Source organism: Artemia sp. Qi Xiang Cuo, chromosome 13 (genome assembly GCF_049724085.1).
Source record: "Artemia sp. Qi Xiang Cuo chromosome 13, ASM4972408v1, whole genome shotgun sequence".
NCBI lineage: Eukaryota > Metazoa > Arthropoda > Branchiopoda > Anostraca > Artemiidae > Artemia > Artemia sp. Qi Xiang Cuo.
In genome coordinates this window covers 54,882,575-54,905,994 of record NC_142806.1, presented here as the reverse complement: position 1 = coordinate 54,905,994, position 23,420 = coordinate 54,882,575, and the positions used below count along the sequence as shown (strand labels likewise).

General features: G+C 34.8%; 1 protein-coding gene across 1 annotated transcript in view; it reads right to left on the bottom strand.

The window, feature by feature from the left end:
- Positions 1–23,420, bottom strand: part of LOC148945440 (uncharacterized) — a 112,192-nt gene that overhangs the window by 44,217 nt on the left and 44,555 nt on the right. The gene's annotated exons all lie outside the window — the stretch shown is intronic.

Here is a 23,420-nt window from a genome sequence, read left to right as displayed (position 1 = left end):
AAAATTTATACGTAACTACGCCCAAATCGCAAAACCCCTAACAGACCTAACTAAAGGGAATTCTCAAAATGTTACCTGGTCTCAGGAAGCTCAAACTTCTTTAGACACCCTCAAGAAAGCTCTTACCTCTGAAGCAATATTAGCGTTACCAAACTTTGAAAAAGGTACATTCGTGGTTACCACCGATGCTTCAGCTCTAGGTGTCGACTCAATCCTTTTCCAAATAATCCCCATGGAAAAAAACCCCGAATCCCAACAGGACACCCCTCAATAGATGGAGACACGCATATGCTATTCAAGCAGAACTCTAACTAAATGAGAAAATAGTTATTCAGCAACTCAATTAGAATTACTATCTATAATTTACCACTTAGACAAATTTAGACATTATTTAGTAGGACGAAAATTCAAATTTCGCTCGGACCATAAAAGCTTACAATACCTAAGCATATTCAAGAATCCAACCGGAATTTTAGCGCGATGGATAATGAAAATCCAAGATCTGGATTACGAATTCGAACACGTGACCTGTAAACAAAATGCACCTTGTGATTACCTAAGTAGATACCCTGAGAATAACCCTTCAGATAATGAAATTAAACAAATAAATGCCATTAATCCATGTAAACGAAAACATAAGAAGAATAAACCAAAAATCCTTATGGAAGAAAAAGGGCCACGAGTAATTCCCTTATCCCTTGACAATATTAAAAGAAACCAAGTTAGGGATGAAATGTGTTTAACTCTCATTAATTACTTTGTAAATTCAGATAATCTCCCTGATAAATCCAAAGCCCTATGACGTGAAATAGACAATTATTATTATGACCTCGACAAGAAAATCCTTTGCAGGATAGTAACAGGCGAAACAAATAGAAACCAAACGTTAATAATCCCAATGCTTCCCCAAAACTTAATAATACCTGCCTTTGAGTACTTCCATCCGGAAATAGGCGGACACTTAGGAATAACCAAGACATTTCACAAGCTAAAACAATACTTTTATGTTCCGTCGGCATTAATAAAACTTAAGGATTATATAAATACGTGCGAAGCGTGCAATTTAAGGAAAAACCCCCAAACAGACCCAAATCCCCCCTTGGGAAGAGTACCAGTAGCAAGGTTTCCGTTCGATATCGCTTCATTTGACCTTTTTGGTCCAAGTGGTGGATTGCCCGTTTCTAATAGAGGTCATTCTTGCATCCTCTCAATAATAGATCATTTTACCGGCTTCACTTTTGCCAAAGCATTGAAGATTAAAGGCGTCTATATCACAAGATAGGCCCTAGCAAAAATATTTTTAGAGTTTAGCGTTCCTCAACGGGTCATTAGCGACAATGGATCTAACTTCGTTTCTAAAGTAACTAGGGATTTAATGAGTTCCCTTAAAATAGAAAACTAGTAACCTCTCCCTACCATCCCCAAGCTAATGGAAAAATCGAAAATAGGCACAAAATATTTTCTAATATCTTGAGTATTTATTCAAAAGAAAACCGAAACGATTGGGATCAATATCTACCTTATTTAACTAAGGTAATTAATACGGCATACTCGGAAACGACTAAAGAGAATCCATTTTTTCTTTTGTTCGGACGCGATTTTAAAATACCTTATCAAGAAATTGTAGAATCAAGACAATATTACAATAGTACAGAGGACTATAAACAAGACTTTATAAATAAGATGAGAAAAACCTATAAAATAGTTAGAAAAGAGTTAGAAAAATGTAAAATGAATCAAGAGTTGAGGAATTAGTACAAAATCAAAGGGAATATAAATTTCCAGGTAGGTGATCGTGTCTATCTAAAAAATGAAGCTAAACTGGAAGGCAAAAAACTGTCCAATAAATATTCAGGACCCTACAGAATAATCAAAAATATGACAACGATTTTACTTTCAAAATGATAAATCCAGAAAACGGAAGAACATACAAATCACATGTAAGCCGTATGAAAGGCGCCAAATACCCCGTTAAGTGGGCACCCGAACCCTCACCTTCAGATTCATCAAACGTGGAAAATCAATTTCCTAGGCCCAGGCTATCCGAACTAAAGCCCTTTAATTTCAAACAAAACTATTTTGAAAACAATAGCGAAGAGGAAGATTTTGAAGAATTTTTGGCCATGAAAAACCTAGTCATCCCTAAAAGAAAACCCCTAATACCCATGCCTCTAAGAACCAAAAAATCCAGAGAGTTCGTCCACAGATAGCCCAGAGCAAGAATTGGATTATACGCTGTCACCAAAAACCCAATTTTTCCCCGATAGAATTTCGACCCCATGTCCCCCCCAAAAGATTTTCTGATGACATGGTGTCCCCAGCAACCCCAGGAGAAAGGCCCCTTTCGCTACAGGAAGAATTAAACAGAGCCGTGGAGACCCCAGTTACAAAAATGAGGAAGACTCCTCCTAGGGACACAAACATAAAAAGCTTGAGAGAAGCCATGGACCTTATAAATTATCCAATAAAAACAAGGCAAAGTACGGTGCCTTGGACACAGGAACACCCGGAAGAAGAAAATTTGGGACAATACCATCACATAACGGTGTCTAAAGTAAAACCCAAAGAATCTCACTCCTGGAAACAGACCATGCTACGAAATACACCTCACCCCCCGGAAGATATGGCATTCAAGCAGTGGAGACATTCTCCAAAAGTATTTGACTCCTCCCAGAGATCTCAAGAATCTTTTAACTCCCCTGAAACAGGATTTCAACGCGAGAAAATGGAAAATAAGCCCTCTAACTCAAAAGGAGACGAAGTATACGAAGCAAGGGCAGGAGACACCCTTCAATTGCAAAGGATCTCCCCCGAAAGCTCAAATAATGAATCCTCAGATACTAGCTCTAATGAGTTCGATGATGAATCAGATCCTGACTACCCTCAAAATGCTCCAAAACAAAAACCAACTTCTGCCGCGGCCCATGCAAAAGCCGCAAAATTAAAAGGTAAAAAATTCCTACTAAAACAGTACAAGAAATTCGACCTAATCTCTAAAGGAAAATCAAAACATAGTAGAAAGCCTGAAACAGAACAGGAAATTACCACGAAATCTGGCCGAATTAGTAAGAGGCCAGACAAATGAACATACGTCTATAATAAAATACCCCAGAAACTTACATATCAGTATTAAATCTAAACGAACAATTTGAAAAAAAAGACTTAAAACAATGGTACATGAGTAAAATACTATAATGAAAAATACCCATGAAAGGTCAGAAGAAGTTAAAGGTCAATTTTTCCAGACCTATATCCTGGCTTGGTAAAGAACCCCAAAGATAGAAGAAGAACAAGAATTGTTCAAACCATCCTCCAAAAAGAAAAAATACCTAGTGCAACCCCGTTATTGATAGAACAAATATGTATAAAATATTTAAAATACTATAAAAACTTCTTGACGACTCGGCAAAATTAGTAGCATAAAAATCTAAAATCGACAATATGATAGAAGCCACACTTAAATCCCTTAGGGAAGTGAAGGCCTCCCAAGAAACAATGAACAAAAGAATAAATGAGATTTTAATAACTAAACAAATGGATAAGTTGGTTGAAACCCAGTTTATGGAAGTTAAAGAACAGACCGCCAAAATCCAAAATGAAATGGAATCAATAAGCGATGCCACGCTTTTCGAGGGATATAATTATCCCGTTCAGATCCTAAAATTACAAGTATTATACGATAAAATGCAGGAAATTGGTAAAAAAGTACAAGATTATAGAAACAGTACTGTTCTGTCCGCGACAATGGCAGTACAAGAAGCCCTAGCACCCCAACGAGCAAAGATCCTAGACTTGCAGCATAAGTACGATCATTTAAAAGCACAGAAAGAAATAATTCAGTTGCAACAGGACAGCTTAGAGAAACGACTAAAGGAGAACCATGCCAAAATCACCGAAGAACTTCAAAAACAGAAAGATTTCTGCTCAAACCTAGAAAAAATAGTTGCAACATACTTCACTGTCGAAATTGACCTACCCCTCAGTCCCCATTTGGAAAATCTTCTCACTAACACCTACAACGAAGGGTCATCCCAACCCGCATATTTTGCGAGTCCAAATCAAGCCCGTCATCATCACATAAAACCCCAAGTGGAAACTAATCAACAGAATCCTCCAACGGATAATAATATAATTGTGAGGGCCCAGTACCCTGACGCCCAAGAGAATGTTACTACGGGCCAAGATTCCTCAGAAATCTATGCACCACAAGGAACACCCAAAACCCAACCATTGCCAGAAGGTACAGAAAACTAAGGAATACCAGACATGAGAATAAATCAAAAAAAAAGAGGTAAAAATTCTTTTTCGTCAAAATCCCCTTCTAATACATTAAAGTGACTACATTTTATAGAATGTGATGTATACCGACAAAAAGTAGTAAATAACCCAATATTCGAGCGAAAACTCGTTAAACTAGATAATTATGTTTCTGCTAGACAGAACATAGTATTTCCTTAATAAGTAAATATATTAATAAATGCAGATTAAGAATTAAAAGATAAAAAAAAAAAAAAGGAAAGGAATAGCCATCCTTACACTGTTAGGAATAGTTAAATAGCATTTCGGAAACCCCCCACAGGGGATAAACCCGACGAGCGCGAGGGATCGCTTCGTGAGACGATTTGCTTCAGGGTACGAGCATCAAACCCGTGTCCTGGGTTCGGTCGTCTATCAATCCATAACCACATCTCATTACAATCCAAAAATTACTTTTAGTTTTAATGAAGCATTCGGATATACGCTTGAATACTCAACTGGGGAGTCAACCGATCCGGGGAGCCTTCGGTGTGTCGAGCCTCCAAGGGCTTGATTGAGTGTATGTGGATGTTCGATAGGCTGAGCGTTCCTTAAGGACAAATTCTACCCTTTTCCGAAACCAATTTTGTGGGATATTTATTTTTAATCACCATGCCAACGACATAATCAAATACGGAACTCCAAAATATAATAATTTCAATCACAAGGAAAGATGACTGGAAATAACTACCACCCAAACTTGCCGTAAAGAATATAAGAACGTCAAAAAAATCCAGTCAAAAAAAATATATGTGCAAATTATTATCGTGTTAATTACCAAGCTAAAACGCAATTAGGAAAACAAGTAATTAGCGGCAGTCTGATGATCAAGCAATTGGGTTTGTAAGTGTGTGTAGGTGCATATGTATGTATGTGTATATGTGTGCATATATATGCGTATATGCATATGAGGATAGTAATAATGCGAGGCAAAATTTACTTGCATATGAGGATGTAGTGACTAACCTGGTCATAAGTATAGGGTTTTCTGTTAACTTACATGACAGAAGCAAGCCTAGTTAATCTTCCAAAAATTATCCATGTAGGCCTAATAAAAAAAAAAATCTGTCCCAACGCATAAGTCAATATGAACCGAAGACCTTGCAAAAAAAAAAATTAATTAACTAATTGAAAATAGCCATAAGTAAAATTGTATCTTTTCTGGGTAAAATAGCGAATACCTAATCCGCATATATGAATCGCGGCCTTTATCTGAGCCTTAAAATGAATTCAACTACTTAAACGAACCCTACGAGTTGCTAAGAAAAAAAAAATAATAAGTTCCCTTCTCGCCAATCTTACTAAGCAAATACCACATCTGTCAATGTTAAAATAATTATGCGATTCGAAAAACCCTCGTAAAGCGTTGATATGATGAGAAATGAACACCCATAATACCAGGTGGAAGCCATTAGGATTTGTGATAACATAGTCAAAGTATCTAAGAATAATATTCTCGAGCTAAGAAACTCTCTTTTCTCATTTCGTGATTAACAAAAATGCTGACCCGTATACCGTGTGTATTTCGAACTAATCGCATACCAATAATTGATAGTCTATTCGCCTAAAAACTAAGAATTAGCTTACTATACCAAGATGTTTCTCAAATATCAAGACCCTTGCAGCAAAAAAAATTGGCCCTGATAAAAATGAGGAGATTATAAAAAAAAAAATAATATAGCTTGCTATCAAAAATTGATATCAAAAATATATCCTTAATTATATATTTGGTCGTATATTGCTCATAGAGTGGTCTGGTATAACAGAAAATAAATAAAATAATACAAAGTTCCATTCCGAAACCTAAATGAATAAAGAAAAATAATTGCTATAAAGTTGATGTAAAACGAAAATTTTAGTAACCTTAAGAAACGTAAAAATAGTTCGCAAGAATAATGTAAAAATAAATCCCATATGAAATCCCTATAGAACTTGAAGATAAATCAAAATCGTAGGACTTAAAATACTAAATTCCATAGGCAGACTTCAGCCTATAGAAACGTAATAGGACATTTTAGTAAGGGATAAGTCCTTTCGTAGGAACTAAAGATTTCTCTTTAGTTTAGTTCCTGTAATGGCGTAGTCGAACACTAATATTGCTTCGACAAGTAATCTCTGTAATGTACAAACTAATTTCGTATCATTCGTGCAGGCTAAACAGCCTGAATGACAAAATAAACCTTCCTTAATCAAGAAAATACGCAAATAGTTAACAAATTCATAAAATAACGTACCTGCGAAACACAAGTAGGACAGACTAAAGCAAAAAAAGCGGAATTAATTAATTTTTTACTTTTTTTTCTTCTACTTGTGATGCGATGAAGCGCTTCGCTAGCAAAAACAGCGGTACCATGAACAAAAACTATAACCAACGACCAAGGTAATTAAACCAGTAATTGTATAAGTAATTGTAATTTTAATTGTATAAGTAATTGAGTTAACAATAATGACGTTATTGCCATACAGCCGCTAAGGGAAGAATGAAACCAATCGTCAAAAAAAACTGCCAATTAATTATAACTAGAAATTTTACTAGAAAAAGCCGTAGCAAGAAAATATAGAGCCGCAAGATTAGAATAGCAAAAAGTGCCAAATCTTGAAATAAACCCATTCGCCAAAAATCCGAAAATCAGCCATACGCCATATGCATATATACATATAATTGAATCCTAAAATATTGCAATTGCAGAAAAATATTAAAAAAAAATGAAACTGCCACTGTTAACGAGACGAGTAACAAATTTATTTTGCCACGAACGATAATCAATGAGTCTCAAAGGAGGACATTCGCAAAATAAGGAATCTATTTGCCAACCAAAATACAAGGAGCCGTAAGAAATAGGCAAGTTTCAGCCTAACCCTGGAGTAGGAAAAAGAGAAAAGAGAATAATAGCATCCTTTTGCAAAAAAAATTAATTAAAAATGAGACCAATATAATTCTGCCTTGATGCGACCTAGTAACTTCCTTCACATACCAAATAATAAGGCGATAAAATGGAAGAAAAAAAAATTCTTTCAAAACAATTATCGCGTATACCTGCAGCAAAACAATACTTAATAAATTTTTACTAACCTTATGAACGAGTCACGGCCTTTAATCAGAGTTAATCCCTATTCCCCCCAATAAGGACTATAATATAGCAAGTCACACATATTTACAAGAGCTAAGTCTTGTCCACTATGGAACAAGTATCCTTAACTGAAATTGACAAGGCGATAATGAACTTATATATGAATAATTCAAGGGTAATTTCAAAATAATCACGCGGAAGTTAAGCTGTAAAGGAGAGCAAGCAAATAAATTGTACCATCTGTAAAGCGCACCTGCCCTTTGCTCTGAGAAATGATTCAAAAATCCTAAATCATAAGGTAAATCAAAGATAAATTTTTAAATTCTATCTTTAAATCAAGTTCCGACAGATGAAAAACCCAATGAAGATTAACACGATAAAATACCAACAAAAAGGACCCACAGATAACTGGGTCATGTTCAAATCAAAATTACGAGTTCCCCCCCTTTTTTATAGTCACACAGCTCACTTGTTCGGCACGTCCGTGGCATAACGTATAGTGCCGCGAAATAAAAAAAAAAAAAAGGATAAGAGAATATTCAGCGAATACTTTTTAGGATCATCTTAAAAATAAAACATATACCAGTGAAAATCTTGATACCACCATACATGCGCCATGTGGCACAACCCCTATCACAAAAAAAATGCTGAAACGTAATTAATGCAAAAAAAAGAAAACATCTAAACGTAATTAATTGCACACTTTTAGGCGAAAATCGGGCCAATCCGCCGATTCCTAATTATTCACCCCCAGAATAGGGATAATATGCCGTACGACAACCTAAAAGTATTATGATTGAAAATAATCTATTTTATTATATAACAGAACCGCCATATAAGACAATCCCTTGCGTGTAATGATCTGGTTTTCAAGAAAACCTAAATCAATCAAACTTTAGACAACACATTTTGATTTGATTTCCATGTTTTTCTATAACATTTCCAATACCTTTATAATAAAAAAAAAAAAAATTTGTATATGGTGGTGAATTATTGCACCCGAATTAGACTAAATCGGATTCTACCCTTCAGCAAATACGCTACAAAACATAAATATATCTTAATTTTCATTAAAAAAAAAATACAAGGAAGATTAAACTTATTACGTCCTATCAAATCTTTCTTTAGGTAAACCCGTATTTAATAAAAAACGCCTCCGTGACGTGGCGTAACTCTGTCACGGGTAAAGAATAAGTTGACACCTGAGAAGTAAATAAACCTACCTTTAAATCGTTCAAGCGGGAATTTTTCTTTGACTAACAAACTTTTGTATCCCACCAATTTAACATCATTTTAGAGTATGCTAAAATAGGGAATTTATCCTTGCGTAATTTAAAAGGAATTAAGTAAATAGCAAAGCGCGACTCTTCACACAGGTCGACTTGAACTAAATAGCAATAGTAAATAGCTACTGAAACAACAAATTAGGAACGAGTCGCATTCAATATAAAATAAATTAATCCCTTTAATTAAGCATGTAGAAAGCTGCATAAATAAATTAAAAAATATTTTAATAAGAGCAGACGTAACTAAACAAATTGATAGCGATGTATAAATTATTATTATTACTACATGCGCTCCGCATGGTTAAAAAAAAAAAAAAATTTATTTGTTATAAAAAAAAAAAAAAAGAACACACTTAAAACAAGGTGAAGCACAATTTTCAATAAAAGTCAGTAGTAGTACCTTATACGCTTCCAAGGTGACAATAAAATTTTTTTTTCTTCTCTCAAGAATTAATAAAAGCACAGTATACATGGCAATTCTAGTTCGTAAGGGCGAAGTAAAATAACCGTCAGTGGACAACACCATAAAATACCTTAAAATGGTATAGGAAAAATGACTTAAATATCCACATAACGTATAATGGTGAGGGCGAATGGACCCCCAAGCATAGGAGGTTGGATCCAAGAATGCACGTGGTGTACAGTGTCTCAACATGCAATCACTTGACTCTCACCCTCCGTTGAGAAAAAGTCACGGAGATACGAGACTTGATTCCACAATAAGACGTTGCATGGGAAGTACTACAACGGTCTAGCCACCAAGCTCCTTAAACAAATAGACCTTCAGTTTTGGGTAGCGGTGGCCACAGGGGAATGGCAATGGTGTTATTGTCTTTCCGTTGCCGTTCCCGTTTGGTCCTAGCTCTCTATGATTAACAACTATGGATGTTGTTAGCTCTCTTATGAGGAACGACCATAGAAAAAAAAAAACTACGGTTGTTAAATTGAAAAAAAAACTACCCTCAATCAAGGAGAGCCATTGGTCAGCGATCGAGACGTGTGGTGCCTCGTATCCCCATTTGTCACAACAGGAAGATAAAATGACAACGAGGGTAACCATACGTGAGTCTGAAGCGAAAATGAAAAGGATTCCGATACGTGGGGAATGCCTTGACTCTGTATGCTTTTCCTGTTGATTGTTTGGGGGAAGTGTGCAGAGTCGAGGTATCTCTTACGAAATACAACCAGAACAGAAAGAACAATGCCATAGAGACTAGTAAAATTAACTATGCGACCTGCTAAAATTACCCTACCTAACCCTCACAATTTGAAATGTGATAACTCAAGTGACCATACGAGAATATGGAATAAAAATGGACAAAAATCCCGATGCGTGGGAATGCGTTGACACAGTGCTGGGACTCGAGTAGTTTAATTTTGTGTTCGGGCACTGCGCCGAGGTATTTCCTACGAAAATCAACTCAAACAGGAAGGAAACCCAAGGATACCAGTGAAAGTTAAATACCATAAACTAGAGGAACCAACTAAAAACAGCTAAAAATAATAACAAATATCACCAAATTAAAGGCACTTAACTAATCTATTATTATGCGTTAACAATTTTTACATTATGTTAATTTATTTCACAATTACTTATAAGTTTTAAATAATAACACATTTCCATATACGTTTTTTAACTAACCTTCAGCCACTTGTTAAGAGAAACGCTTGAACATGCAACCATCTGTTTTGTTGATTTTGTTAGCCTAAATCTAGTAGAATAATCAAAAAAAACGTAAACATGATGAGAGACCCAAGCCATCAACAATTGAATAATCGTAGACGAGAAAATACAATCTTATGGAATCTTATGATAAGACATAGCGTAGACAATATTAATGCTCCGCTAAGGGAATGGGGACTTGTTAACAGTTTAATGGAAGAAGAGGAACTCATTAAGGCAGTAGAAAATCTTTATTGTCCAAGATTATGTTGTCTTCTAAAAACTCGAAAGACAAGATTGGAACAAAGAGTGGTCCTTAGATTAACATCAAGCCTAGTGTTTTATAACTGTAGTGCACGTGAGATAATAAGAACACTAGAGCACACTAGACGAAGTGCCAACCTGGCCTTCCGAACTTTAGTACAATATATCCCATCAACAATGTATAGCTCGTTGTCTGAATATATCGCCAACAATATGTGGTACGATCAAGACGATAATAGCATAACTACGACTTGGCCCATTAAATTCCCCTCCATACTAATAGATGAAGGCCATACGTTAAAAGGTGAAAACTTTCTTAAAATCTTGTACGTCAATAGTGTAAATAACACGTACCTAAATCCGATAAACCCTTCAACGGGAGCCGCAATTTTTCAAGTTGCCCCAAGAGAATATAAAGACATAAAGAAAATAACCCTGAATTTCTTCCAAGAAGATGAAAATTTTGGAAGAAAAATAGTACCTGGATTAGACGTAATAATACGCGAGCAACTATGCTGTTGCCAATCACACGTAAACTTAAGTTTCTCCGTAGTAAAGACAATAAATGACCCCTTGTCACTATCTTAGCTGTGCCGGAAAGTCATTCGTCACAATATGCGGAAGAATGATATAACCACCCCTTCGGAAGGCCTGCACCTCCCAAAACAACTATTAGTGTATTTAATGTACCTAAATATACCTGAAAACGGTAAAAATGATATAATTTTCGAACTCCAATTCCTCACCCCAAATGTTTCATCATGGGAAAATTACCGACTTCTAGATATGCTTAAATCTCCAAATTCAGAGGCGGCACTGCTGGACGATTCACCCATATTGAAATTAAAACCCAACCTCAATTTAAGAAACTGTATATATAGATAATCTTGTTAAAATGAATTATAAAGGAACCATCTAATGTTATCTTACCTGTTATAACTATGACAATCGATGATTATCAAAAAAAATGCATTATAAAACAGTATTTTGTTAATATTTAGGGAACTATAAATCATAGTAAATATCACGAGACCTAAATATACTAGCAATATATTGAAAAGAAGGTAGTTTATGGAAAGTCTCTATACTTTTAAGACTATAATGCGACCGCAAAGTCGTTAAACTAGAGTACGGAACTTTAGGAATGAAATTATGTTCGAACACACAAATAGCCAGGTGCAAGGTGGCACCGGTGAAAAAGTAGTTCAACTTCATCCTAAAGTTGCCTTGTTTTTCCACACAAAGTAAATATTCATCATTGGTTAACATGGAGCTTTAAGTAAGTTATGGTTAGACGAATTAGTACCCGATGTATTGAAGAAATGCCGGTTAAAAGGTAGTTTGACTTCGACCTAGAGTGTACCATAACCATAACCAATCTTGGAAAAAAAAGTTATAAATTAATAAAATATAAGTGGAAACTACCTTTTATTTCAGAATAATGGCCAAAGCAATTATTGACACAGAGTTCAGATGCATTAAACATGCAAAAGAAAATGTTATATACTCAGCGGCAATGATTATTGTGAATAAATCAGGGGAAGAAGGCTTTGCGAAAAAATGGGATATCAAGTACGACTTAAGAGAATACAACATAGGATCATATATCTTCGGATTACGTCTAGCAAACACGCCCAAATATCGACCATCCAGAGGCAAATTAGGAATAAAATATAACGGCAGAAAGGGCTAGTACCTTTATTTAGTTCAACACGAAGTAAGAAAGTTGCAAAAACTATATAAAATCAGATACTGGTACGCTAAAGGTCCTTGTCAGACAGATTTATTACTTCTTGGCAAATGTAGAAAGCAAAAATTCGTTTATAAAATTGAAGGAAACCCAAACTGTAAACATGACCCCCTCCAAGAAGTAAAATATTACAAACAGTACTTGTACAATCCAAAGAGTGTACCATATAGAGAGAGGAGAAATGAAATTGTGTTTAAAAGAATTAAAACTTATCAATCGAAATCAAAAGTGATCAAGAAAACAAAAAAAGCTGAAACAATCAAATAATTAAAGCCCAATTACTCTTACGTTAAAACAATCAAAATTTTACGTGAAAGTAATTAAAATATACATCCCCCCAGCTTAAGAATCAAAAATACGATGACCATAAGCTGGGTAACGAATTGAACGACACCAATTATTAATCTCACCTTGTTTCCGTATGACAAAAAAGATTATTATAAAATATTAAAAATTTACTGTCAATTTAGTCTCTTGTCTCCCCCCCCCCCCCCCAAAAAAAAAAAAAAAGAACAAATGATAGGAATCTAAGCTCTCGTTCAATTATCAGTTATAAGAAGTCTTCCTGTATAATGTCTAATGAAATATTAATTCCAGAAACAGCAAAAAGGACATCTTTTAGGATGACTTAATCTCCCACAGTTCCCATGGGAAGGGCTGCAAGTTATGAACTTTGCCCATTGCTTACGTATTGCATTCGTTATTGGGAAGTATACAGACATTTTCAGGAAGGATGTTTTTCTGGTGGGGGGATTGCTGGAAGAGGGGGTTACTTGGGAGAATTTTTCCTTGGAGGATGTTTCTTTGGGGCAAGGGACATTTCTATGAAGGGGGTGCCGGATTTCCAAGCATTGTTTAAAAAACGATCAGAAATTAAATTTAAAAAAACAAGTTTTTTCAACTGAAAGTAAGAAGCAACATTAGAACTTAAAACGAACAGAAAGTATTACGTATATGAGGGCGTTCTCCCCCAAGTCAATACCTCGCTTTACGCTACAGTTTTTTTAGTGCTTTCAAAAGAGCTATCTATTCTAATTAAACGGCCTTTGTGATTCAGGGGTTTGCGAATTAATTTTTTTTAACTTTTAACGTAAAGAGCGGGGTATTGACTAAGGGTAGAACCCCCTCATATACGTAATAACATATATGTAATAAAAAAAACAAGCAATACGGCTCAATAGTAATCGAAACATTTAAAAACGGAATTTTGATGTCAATAAATGTATCAAAAGAATGGGCTTATAATGCTGATCCTAAATATATAAATTTTATTAAGTTTAGTATTACTCATCAAAGGCTAAGAGCCTGAGAAAATTTACCTGATTTTTTAAAGATGGGGGAAACATCCCCTACAAGTGAAAGAATTTTAATGAAAATCACACTGTCAGATTCAGCGTATCGGAAAACCCTATTACATAGGTTTCAAGCTCATATCTGCAAAAATTTGCAACTTTGTATTTTTTGCCAGAAGAAAAATATACGAATATAGAAGTTCGTTACGTAAATTAATTTGTAAATTACGTCAGAACCAAATTTAGAGGCAGCCATTTAGCAAAAGAAAAGTAAAATTTTATGCAAATTTTGTTTACTTATTCAATGACGGTGAGCCAAAATAAAAGCTGCACTAACTAAAAAACGATCAGACATTAAATAAAAAAAAACAAGTTTTTTTAACTGAAAGTAAGGAACGACGTTAAAACTTAAAACGAACAGAAATTATTCCGTATATGAAAGGGGCTGTCCCCTCCTCAAAGCGTCGCTCTTTACACTAAAGTTTGACTCTGTCTCACAACTTTATTTTTTAAAACAATAAAAAACATTAGCGTAAAGAGCGAGGCGTTGAGGAGGGAACAGCCCCTTTCATATACGGAATCATTTCTGTTCGTTTTAAGTTTTAATGTCGTTCCTTACTTTCAGTTTAAAAAACTAGTTTTTTTGTTTAATAAAGAAAAGAAGCCAGTGCAAAATTCGTAATTGAGAATCCTTGCTCGGTTCCCACTTTAGGCAATATAGTAATGGCTTCTCTGGCTGTGAAACTTACCTGGATCACTCAATACCCTCAGTGGTCACAAGTCCTTTGTCGATTCAGTGTGTTCAAATTACTGAACTACGTAAGATTAAAGCCGACTGGAAACTTATAGTTAAGTCTAGAGATACTGCTGAAGCTATCGTTGACCACATAAAAGGCAAGCAACCAACGATAAATGCGTCACTAAGGGCTCCAAACATTATTGGAGCAATGAAAAGAATTCCCCTCGAAATGGAGGAACTAGATGTGTTGCACCTTATCTCAAGAGCTTGCAAGGCAACCAGGATCGGAAGCTCACGTTCTTACAAAGTTTACTTTGACACCCACGCTGACTTGGACTCCTTCCTTAAACACAGAGCCAAAATTGGTTACGAAGTACTTCCTGTTGATGAATATAAGTTTTTGCTAAGAAGATACTTCTCTTGTCACGCCGAAGGCCATCTTGCGGCCAGTTGTAATAATACCGCTATTTGTGGTCGCTGTGGAGCAACTGACAACGCATCCAGCAAATCTAATTCATGCACTGGTGATATGTTTCGTGTAGTGTAAGAAAAACGGTCACACATGACCCAGCTTAAATTGTCCCGTTGCTAAACAAAAGCCGACCTCTGCTAGGCCATGACCGAGCAACCCCCGACATCACACAGTCTGATATCTTGGAATATCAATAGAAACTTTATAAACCGATCCACTTTCGTCCTTGATTTTCTTCGTGAGTGCGACATAATATGCCTGCAAGAGCATTTTACTATGGAGCAGGGCATAAACTTGTTGAATCTTTCACCTTGTCATAATGTATAGTCTGTGCCTGCGAAGCAAACAAAAGATTGTGGTCGTCCTTCAGGTGGTTTAGTAATGAACGTTTGATCAAACCTTAGCTCTGACCTTTTGGATTCGAAGGATTACTACCTAGCTGTTAGAGTAAACAACGTGGCTATGATTAATGTCTATCTTCCAACTGACTACCGGGATGACAAATCGGAATGTAGCTTCGCAATTAGTGTGTCTAAACTTTCTATAAACCTGGAAAAAGCTCGTCAAGGAAAGCTCCATTGCTTTATGGTCGGCGACTTCAACTACAACCTGGAATTTGGCGACCACATGGTGTCAAGTCACAGAAGTGTTTTGCTCGGTATTATCAGTGACGATCTATGCGTCAGAACCAAAAGTGAAAAATACACATACATTCACAACTCTGGAAGTACTTCCAATTTAGACCATGTTGTAGCAAGCCAATCTGCTAATATTCCCTCTGTGCTTGTTATGGATAATAACTTTACGTCTGAGCATCTCCCATTCAAGTTTAGAGTATATTTTCCGCAGGCTCAGTTACCACAAGATATGGACAGCGCAGAGTCGAGGAAAAGGTAGATATAGTTACCGAATTGGTCTAGGGTTAATGTTCAAAAATCTAATGAGTCTTGTGATGTAATCCTGGACAAAATCTGTGTCTCCTATGATATACTTTGTAAGTCTGCTCGTGCAGACTCAGTTGATATGCGAGTGAAGTTACATGTATACTGTGCCGAATTGATTCATTCCTTGCGTGTTGCCGAACTTACGGCTGTTCCTATTAAGCGTATTAAAAGTGGGACCGTAATTATTGGGTGGTCAAAGAACCCAGCACTTTGTGAAGCATGTGATAGGGCAAAATTTTGATTGAATATGTGGAAATACTGTGAATCTCTTAGGTCTGGTATTGTAAATCAGATAAGATTGCAGACTAAAGAACGGTTCGCAAATGAGCTTGCCAAGCATAGGAGCTCAATTCAGTCAGTTTATTCCGATAAAGTTCTCAGTGATCCAAATGAGCTTTAAAAAACGGTGCTAAAACTACAGAGCAATTGCCTTAATAATATATCAGATTATGACATTACTGAATCGACTTGGGTCGAATATTATGAGAACGTGTTCTCTGCCCCTGAAAAGTGCGTTGCGGATTATTATAAGTGTGTTAGATTCTTTCTTAGCTAGTTCGTCTAATTCTGATAATGTGGTTTCTCTAGAGTGTGTAATAAATGCTATTAATTTCCTTAAGAAAAAGAAATCCAGGGGTTCATATAATATTTCCACATTCCATGTCAAAATATGTAGTCAATAATTCCTTCATCATATTTCTCTGTTATTTCAAATGATTTTCGTCACTAGAATAGTTCCGTCATATTTTTGTATTGGGGCCTTAACTACGATCCCTAAGAAAGATAAACCTCATCGGGAATTTTGGTCTTTTCGGCCGATCCCGGTTTCGACTACTTTTTGTAAAATATTTTTGCTTTTCATAATTAATGAAGTCCGAAATAAGTGTTATAGCCCGGACTCACAGTTTGAATTCCAGCCGTGTCTGGGTTGTTGCCATGCGTTGTCTGCCTTAGCATCTATTCTGGTTGATGCCGAGAAAACTGGAGAAATTTTGGCTCTCGCGGCGTAATACGTTCAACGTGCCTTTGACTCTTCGATGAGTTCATATTGGATATGGGAAAGCACGATGTAAAAAAAGGAACCCTTCTTCCTTTAAAAGATATGTATACATATCTGAAAGCCGAACTAAAGTTCTCGCATCAGCATCCGGATCATAAAATAACAAATAAACCTGTTTTCCCGGTTAAAAAAGGGGCTCGACAAGGGGCAATAACTTCACCTACAGCTTTTAATAATACAATAATCCGAGGGCAAAACAGATGTAAGACAACTTGAGTCCAGCGTTGTATCGATGTTTCGATAATATCATACTCTGATGATATTTTTAATTCGAGTCGCACTGTTTTGGGTAAAGAGCAAAACCTTAACATCCTCCTGAATAATCCAAGCAGCTCGGATTAGAGTTTAAGACAAAAAAGTCAGAAATCCTGCTGTTCAATGGGAAATCAGTCCCCGATGGTTTTACGACTGCTCTTGGAAATACAAATGTTAAGCCAGTCCAGTTCATTACTTACCTTGGCCTTCCTATCGGTTAAACTCTAAAAACAACCCGTCGATGGCTTATCGACCATCTACAGAAGCGAATTGGTTTTGCATATAGTAAAATTGTTTCAAATAAGTTGAGGTTCAACAGAAAGGTTTTAGGTCGCCATTATAATGCAATTGCACTCCCCCATTTTTTGCATTTGAGTCCTTTTTGGAGAATTTTTCCCGAGTGCGATAAACGTAAACTTCGATCAGTTATCTTTAAGTATGCTAAGTTTCTACTTCGTCTCCCGCTTTGGTACCGAAATTCTTTTCTTATTAGGAATTTTAATATAGCAGACCCAACTTCAGCCATCTTTTATCAGATCTCAAAGTTCAATAATAATGTTAAAAGCCATCAGTGGTTTCAAATCCTCCGCCAGTAGAACTCAATGTGTTTTTGTTTTCTCTATGGTTTAACCAGTCTTATCTTGCTAGTGAGTATTACATTAGTGTCTAAGACTTGTACTTTTATGTGTTTTGTTGTTGTCGTGTATATTTGTTCTGTTTATCTTTTTCTTGTATTTTATGTACTCCATCTCCATCTTTTGACGGATAATAAAATATTATTATTATAATAATAAAACATTGGAGCCGTATGGCTTTTACTATAGGCAACTCTATAGCGTTGCCTCTGATAACACCCGGTAATGTTCTTTTTTAGATACGTATTTGAGTGATTAGTTTTATCTTATTCTTAGACTTTATCGAACAATGGTAGCAGCAGTCGTTTCCAACTTTCTGTCAGGTGGTTTAAAGCTGACATTTTACAAGACTATCAAGCCCATTTTTGAATTGCAAAAAAATAATTGCAATCATTTTTAGAAGCATTTTGTTATTCACGCTTACTTACTGGTGTTTTACTTTTTGATTATTTTATTTTTTGCTTAGTTTTCAATATATTATTTTTGCTGACTATTTTGCTAGAATGAAGATTGTTCTGCATTGGTGTAGCAAACTATGGTGGCAAAAGACTTGAGTGGCAAATTATAGATTTTAATCTTAGTGATTAACGTCCAAATTTCAAGCAATTTTTCGTAGAGCCTTTACTTGAACAAAAAATATTAATATTATGATTTTGTTAGTAAAAAAAAAAAAAAAAAAAAAAAAAAAAAAAAAAAAAACTTATCTTAGATATCTAGCAGTTGTACTAATGAAGCAATATTTTACGTCATGCATATTTTTACGCATATTTAAAACTCACAAAAGGTATATAAAATGGTGGCCGGCGTTTACCCCCACCCCCCTGTGAAAAATAGGGCTTTTCAAATTTGAGAATTTTAATTGAGATTTGCTTTTTCATTTTCCGTAGGAGGAAGGAATTTTGGTACTTGTATATTATACGCCACTCACTCAAATTTACGCTGTGTAAAACTCGAAAATAAACCGGTTTCTTTCAGTTTAGTGTGAGGAAAGACAAAGGCAAGTGACAGAATAGATAGGAAATATATAATTTGGGCTATATATTTGCACACAAGGGGGGTGGGTGGGCAAAGTATTTGGTCAGTTTGAAGTTAGAAAACAATTCTTACTACATAATATGGAGAATAATTGTACCTAACACATTTTGCATTTAGACCCGGTTTACCCTCCCCCCTAATGTGCAAATATATAGCCCAAGGTTGTTCCTAACGTAACAAAGAAACTAAAGAAGAAACCTGTTTGTTCTCGAGTTTTACACAACCTAAACTTGATTGAGTGGCGTATAATACACAAGTACCGTAAATTTTCATGGAGAGAGAGCCGGATTTCCCGGTATTGTTTAAAAAAGATCCGAAATTAAATTAAAAAACAAGTTTTTTCAACTGAAAGTAAGGAGCAACATCAAAACTTAAAACGAACAAAAATTATTACGTACATGAAAGGAGTTGCCCCTTCCACAAGACCTTGCTCTTTACGCTAAAGTTTTAACTTTTTTATCTTATTCTTTCAGAACGATAAAATAAAAGTTCAAAATAGGGATAAAATCCTTTTTAATAGACAGTGTATAGAAATTCACAAAAATACCATATATTTCGGTCACTGTAGCATATATGTGACCGAAATATCTGGTATTTTTGTGAATTTCTATACACTGTCTATTAAAAAAATTTTATCCCTGTTTTGAACTTTTATTTTATTGTTATGGGAAGGCAGTGTGGTCTCCGAAATGATCTATTTCTTGCAGAACAGTTCCTGAAACACAATGGCCATTTAATTAGAATTATAAGCTTGTTTTAAAATTCAATAAAAAGAAACTTTAGCGTAAAGAGCGAGGTCTTGAGGAGGAGGAGCCAACCCTTCAGATATACGTAATAATTTCTGTTCGTTTTAAGGTTTGATGTTGCTCCTTACTTTCAGTTGAAAAAACTTGTTTTCCTTCCCCCTACGGAAAATAAAAAAACAAAACTCAAATAAAATTTTCCAATTTGGAGTCTTATTTTCCAGGGGGGGGGGTATTTTCTCAGGGGGTAATTTCCCGGGGATCATTTTCATCGGGGGGCATTTCCCCCGCGGTGGGGCATGGGGGCATCTTCCACGGAGGGGTATTGCCCGGGGTGGTGAAAGCCGGAGGGCATTTTTTAGGGTGGTGAAAGCCGGGGGTTATTTTCCAGGGGGGGGATAAACGCCTAGAACTATATATAATCAAGAATCAAGACACAAAGAAACAAACAGAAAAAAACTGTCATCCATTACCTAGAACACTCGAAAAAAATCAGTGTTTAGTAGAAAGGCAAGGCTTCCTCTGAAATTCAAATTTAGCCTGTCTTAATTGACTTATTGGCTTTCCAGTGAAAATACAGACCCACTTTCACTATTACAATGCTTATATAATAAGTATTTAGATTCAGGAAGTAAGCTCAGTAAGTAATTGGCTTCAAACGATACTTTATGCTAATGAAGAACTCATTATCGGAACTGGTCATTGAGTAGCTTTATTGCTACTAATTCCAGCTGGAGTCTTAACTAGGCTACTTTTCCAGGGCGGATCTGCAACTCCTACAATAAAAGGAATTTAAAAAACCTAAAATGCTATAATAAGATATCCTAAAATAAAGATGCTCACAAAAAAAAAATCTTGTAATTTATTGGAAGCAGTTGGAACTTGATTATATAATATATAGAAATAATAACCGATCAGCAGTCGGGAAAAATGATTTTCAATGCTCATAAATATTTGGACACAATTGGAATTTAATTATGCTACATATAGAAATTTTAACCAATCAACCAATCAACAGCCAAAAAAGGTGATTTTTCAAAGCTCACAAGCCGTTGAAGAAGTCGGAACTTGATCATACTATATATAGAAATAAAAACCGGTCACCCAACAAAAAGTCCGAATACTTGATTTTTCAAAGCTCTTAAATCGTTAGAAACAATTTGAACTTGATCATGTACCATTGTATATATAATAGCATCACTCTTATATACCCCATTATCTTGTATCGATGGTACCGGTCTTCAGCTTACAAAGATAGTACTGAAATGGTTAGCCGTCTTACCATCATGTGAGTATTGTGTTAACTTATGGACAATTTTTTAACCAAATACTTTGGGGGAACTGGCAAAAGAGTAATCTCTAGGTTTCGAAGGTTGAGTTTTAACGGTTTGAAAATTTGGTAGTTGATGAGGAGAGGGGGAGCTTGGAGATCCTTTCAATTAATTTTTCAAAACCATTTTAAAGAATAGATGTTTGTGGTAGAGGGTGTCTTAAAGACATTAGACTGTATATCTATTTGTGAAAGTTTTATTCACCTATCAAAAGAAATTTCCATGAATTAATAACGTTTTTTTTTGCGTGGAATAGCTTTAATTCTTCGATGAGTATTCTTCTGTCTGCGGAAAAAAGAAGTTTTTTATTGTAAACTACAAATTAGCAGGCTTCTTCCTAGAATAAATTGTAAGATGATATTTATTATTCGACATAAATGAAAATGCTATCTTACTTGGATTACATTTACATGGTTTCTCATTAGTACGCGCTCTTTGTTGCTGATTCTAACTACTTTATTGTGCAAAACGTGTTTTTCTAAATATATATATATATATATATATATATATATATATATATATATATATATATATATATATATATATATATATATATATATATATATATATATATATATATATATATATATATATATATATATATATATATATATATATTACGGCTACGCGACGGGCTTTTATATATTGATTCTGATTGTCGCTTATCTTCTAACCCGGGCTGTTGTCCCAGTGAATCAGAAGGTTGATTCACATTATCCTCCACTTCTCACATTTTCATGTAACCTGTGGCATAGTATGTTTGTGTCTCACAATATTTCTTCAAGAGATCCCATAGTTTGAAGGATGTTCAATACGTTCTTCAAATGCTTTATCGGGTCTATGAAACATATTTGGCTATAAGAAGTTACTATTATTCTCCATGACCACACTGCCTTTTCTATGACGAAAACAATAAGAATTCAAAATAGGGATAGGTCCTTTTATTAGACAGTGAAACGAAAATATAAAACAAAGACTCTAAATATTTTGATGACACAGTCGGTCATCATCATCAGTAGAGTAACTATCTTATCAAAATTAAAACAAACTGCTTTTATATTAAACAAAATAATCACTTCCGGGTCAAAGCAAGTTACCGGTCCATTGACTTAAAAAGTTCACTAACTATTCTTGAATTTTTTAATTCTGCGTTGAGTAAAGGTGGTACAAGTTTATTCGAAATTGCAGGTCAAAGCAGGTTACCGGTCCATTGACTTAGAAAGTTCACTAACTGTTCTTGAATCTTGTAATACTGCGTTGAATATTCTTCTAATTAAAGGAAGTGATTATTTTGTTTAGTATAAAAGCAGTTTGTTTTAATTTTGATAAGTTCTTTGAGTTCTTCGAGTTTTTAATTTTGAGTCTTTGTTTTATTTTTTCGTTTCATTGTCTAATAAAAGGACCTATCCCTATTTGGAATTCTTATTTTCGTCATAGAAAAGGCAGTGTGGTCATGGAGAATAATAGTAACGTCGTATACATGGGGATGACAGACCAACTTCAGAATCAGCAACATTTCATTTGCTATTAGAAGAATAAAATGATAAATTTAGCACCTGTAAATTTAGCATTATATTATTTTTAATTAGAAAAATATTCAACACAGTATTACAAGATTCAAGAACAGTTAGTGAACTAAGTCAATGGACCGATAACCTGCTTTGACCTGCAATTTCGAAGAAACTTGTTATTAAACTGACAAACCATGGTCATTTACTTTTTTTTTTCAGTAGAGTGCAAAAAAAGTTCTGGCATGGGGGTTGCCAGTCCTACTCATGTTAATTTTTGCTCATTTTGAGTTTGACTCGGTTATTTATTGTAATTTCTGTTTGTTTGGGGTTTCATTTATTAATTGATTTTGATTTGGGGTAGTTTTACGCTTAGAAGATTTGTTTATTTTATTTATGCTCATTTTTGTTTTAATGTTGCTCTTCACTTTTATTCGAAGAACATTTTTTGTAGAAAGTGTTTTAAATTAATTTCTGTTCTTTTTTTATTGACATAGTCATTAAAAATAATATGTATATTTTGTTTTTTGTCTATAAGAATCCATAGTTTGACTTGCTATTTGTATGTTGGAGAAACCTCTTCAAAAATCTTTCAATCCTGACACAAATAGTATTGTTTAAATTGATATCAATAGAAAAACGGCTGAGGAGATAAAAAAAGTAACATAAATAAATTGCGTAATGATGAAAATATAAACAAATAATACATTTTCAGGCAAACATCTATCATATATTTCATTTCATTAATGAGCATATTCATCGATTTTACATTAGGCTTGTCTAAAGTTTCTATTTTTTCATTTGAGCTCTCCAGAATTTCGTGCATGACTTTTCTCATGAAGATATAAGTTCAATAGACCTCATTCCGCAAAAATTAGAAATAAAATAATTGAAATAACAAAAAAACTTTTGACTCTTAACTCAACAAAATTATTTCTGTATTTTTGTTTGAGTCTAGGGCTTTTAGTAACATCAATACTCTCTACAATAAAATATAGTATATAAGAAAATAAATGTTAAAAGTATGTTACAAATATAGTTAAAAACTTCTGGTTGGCAGCTGAGATTCGTTTATG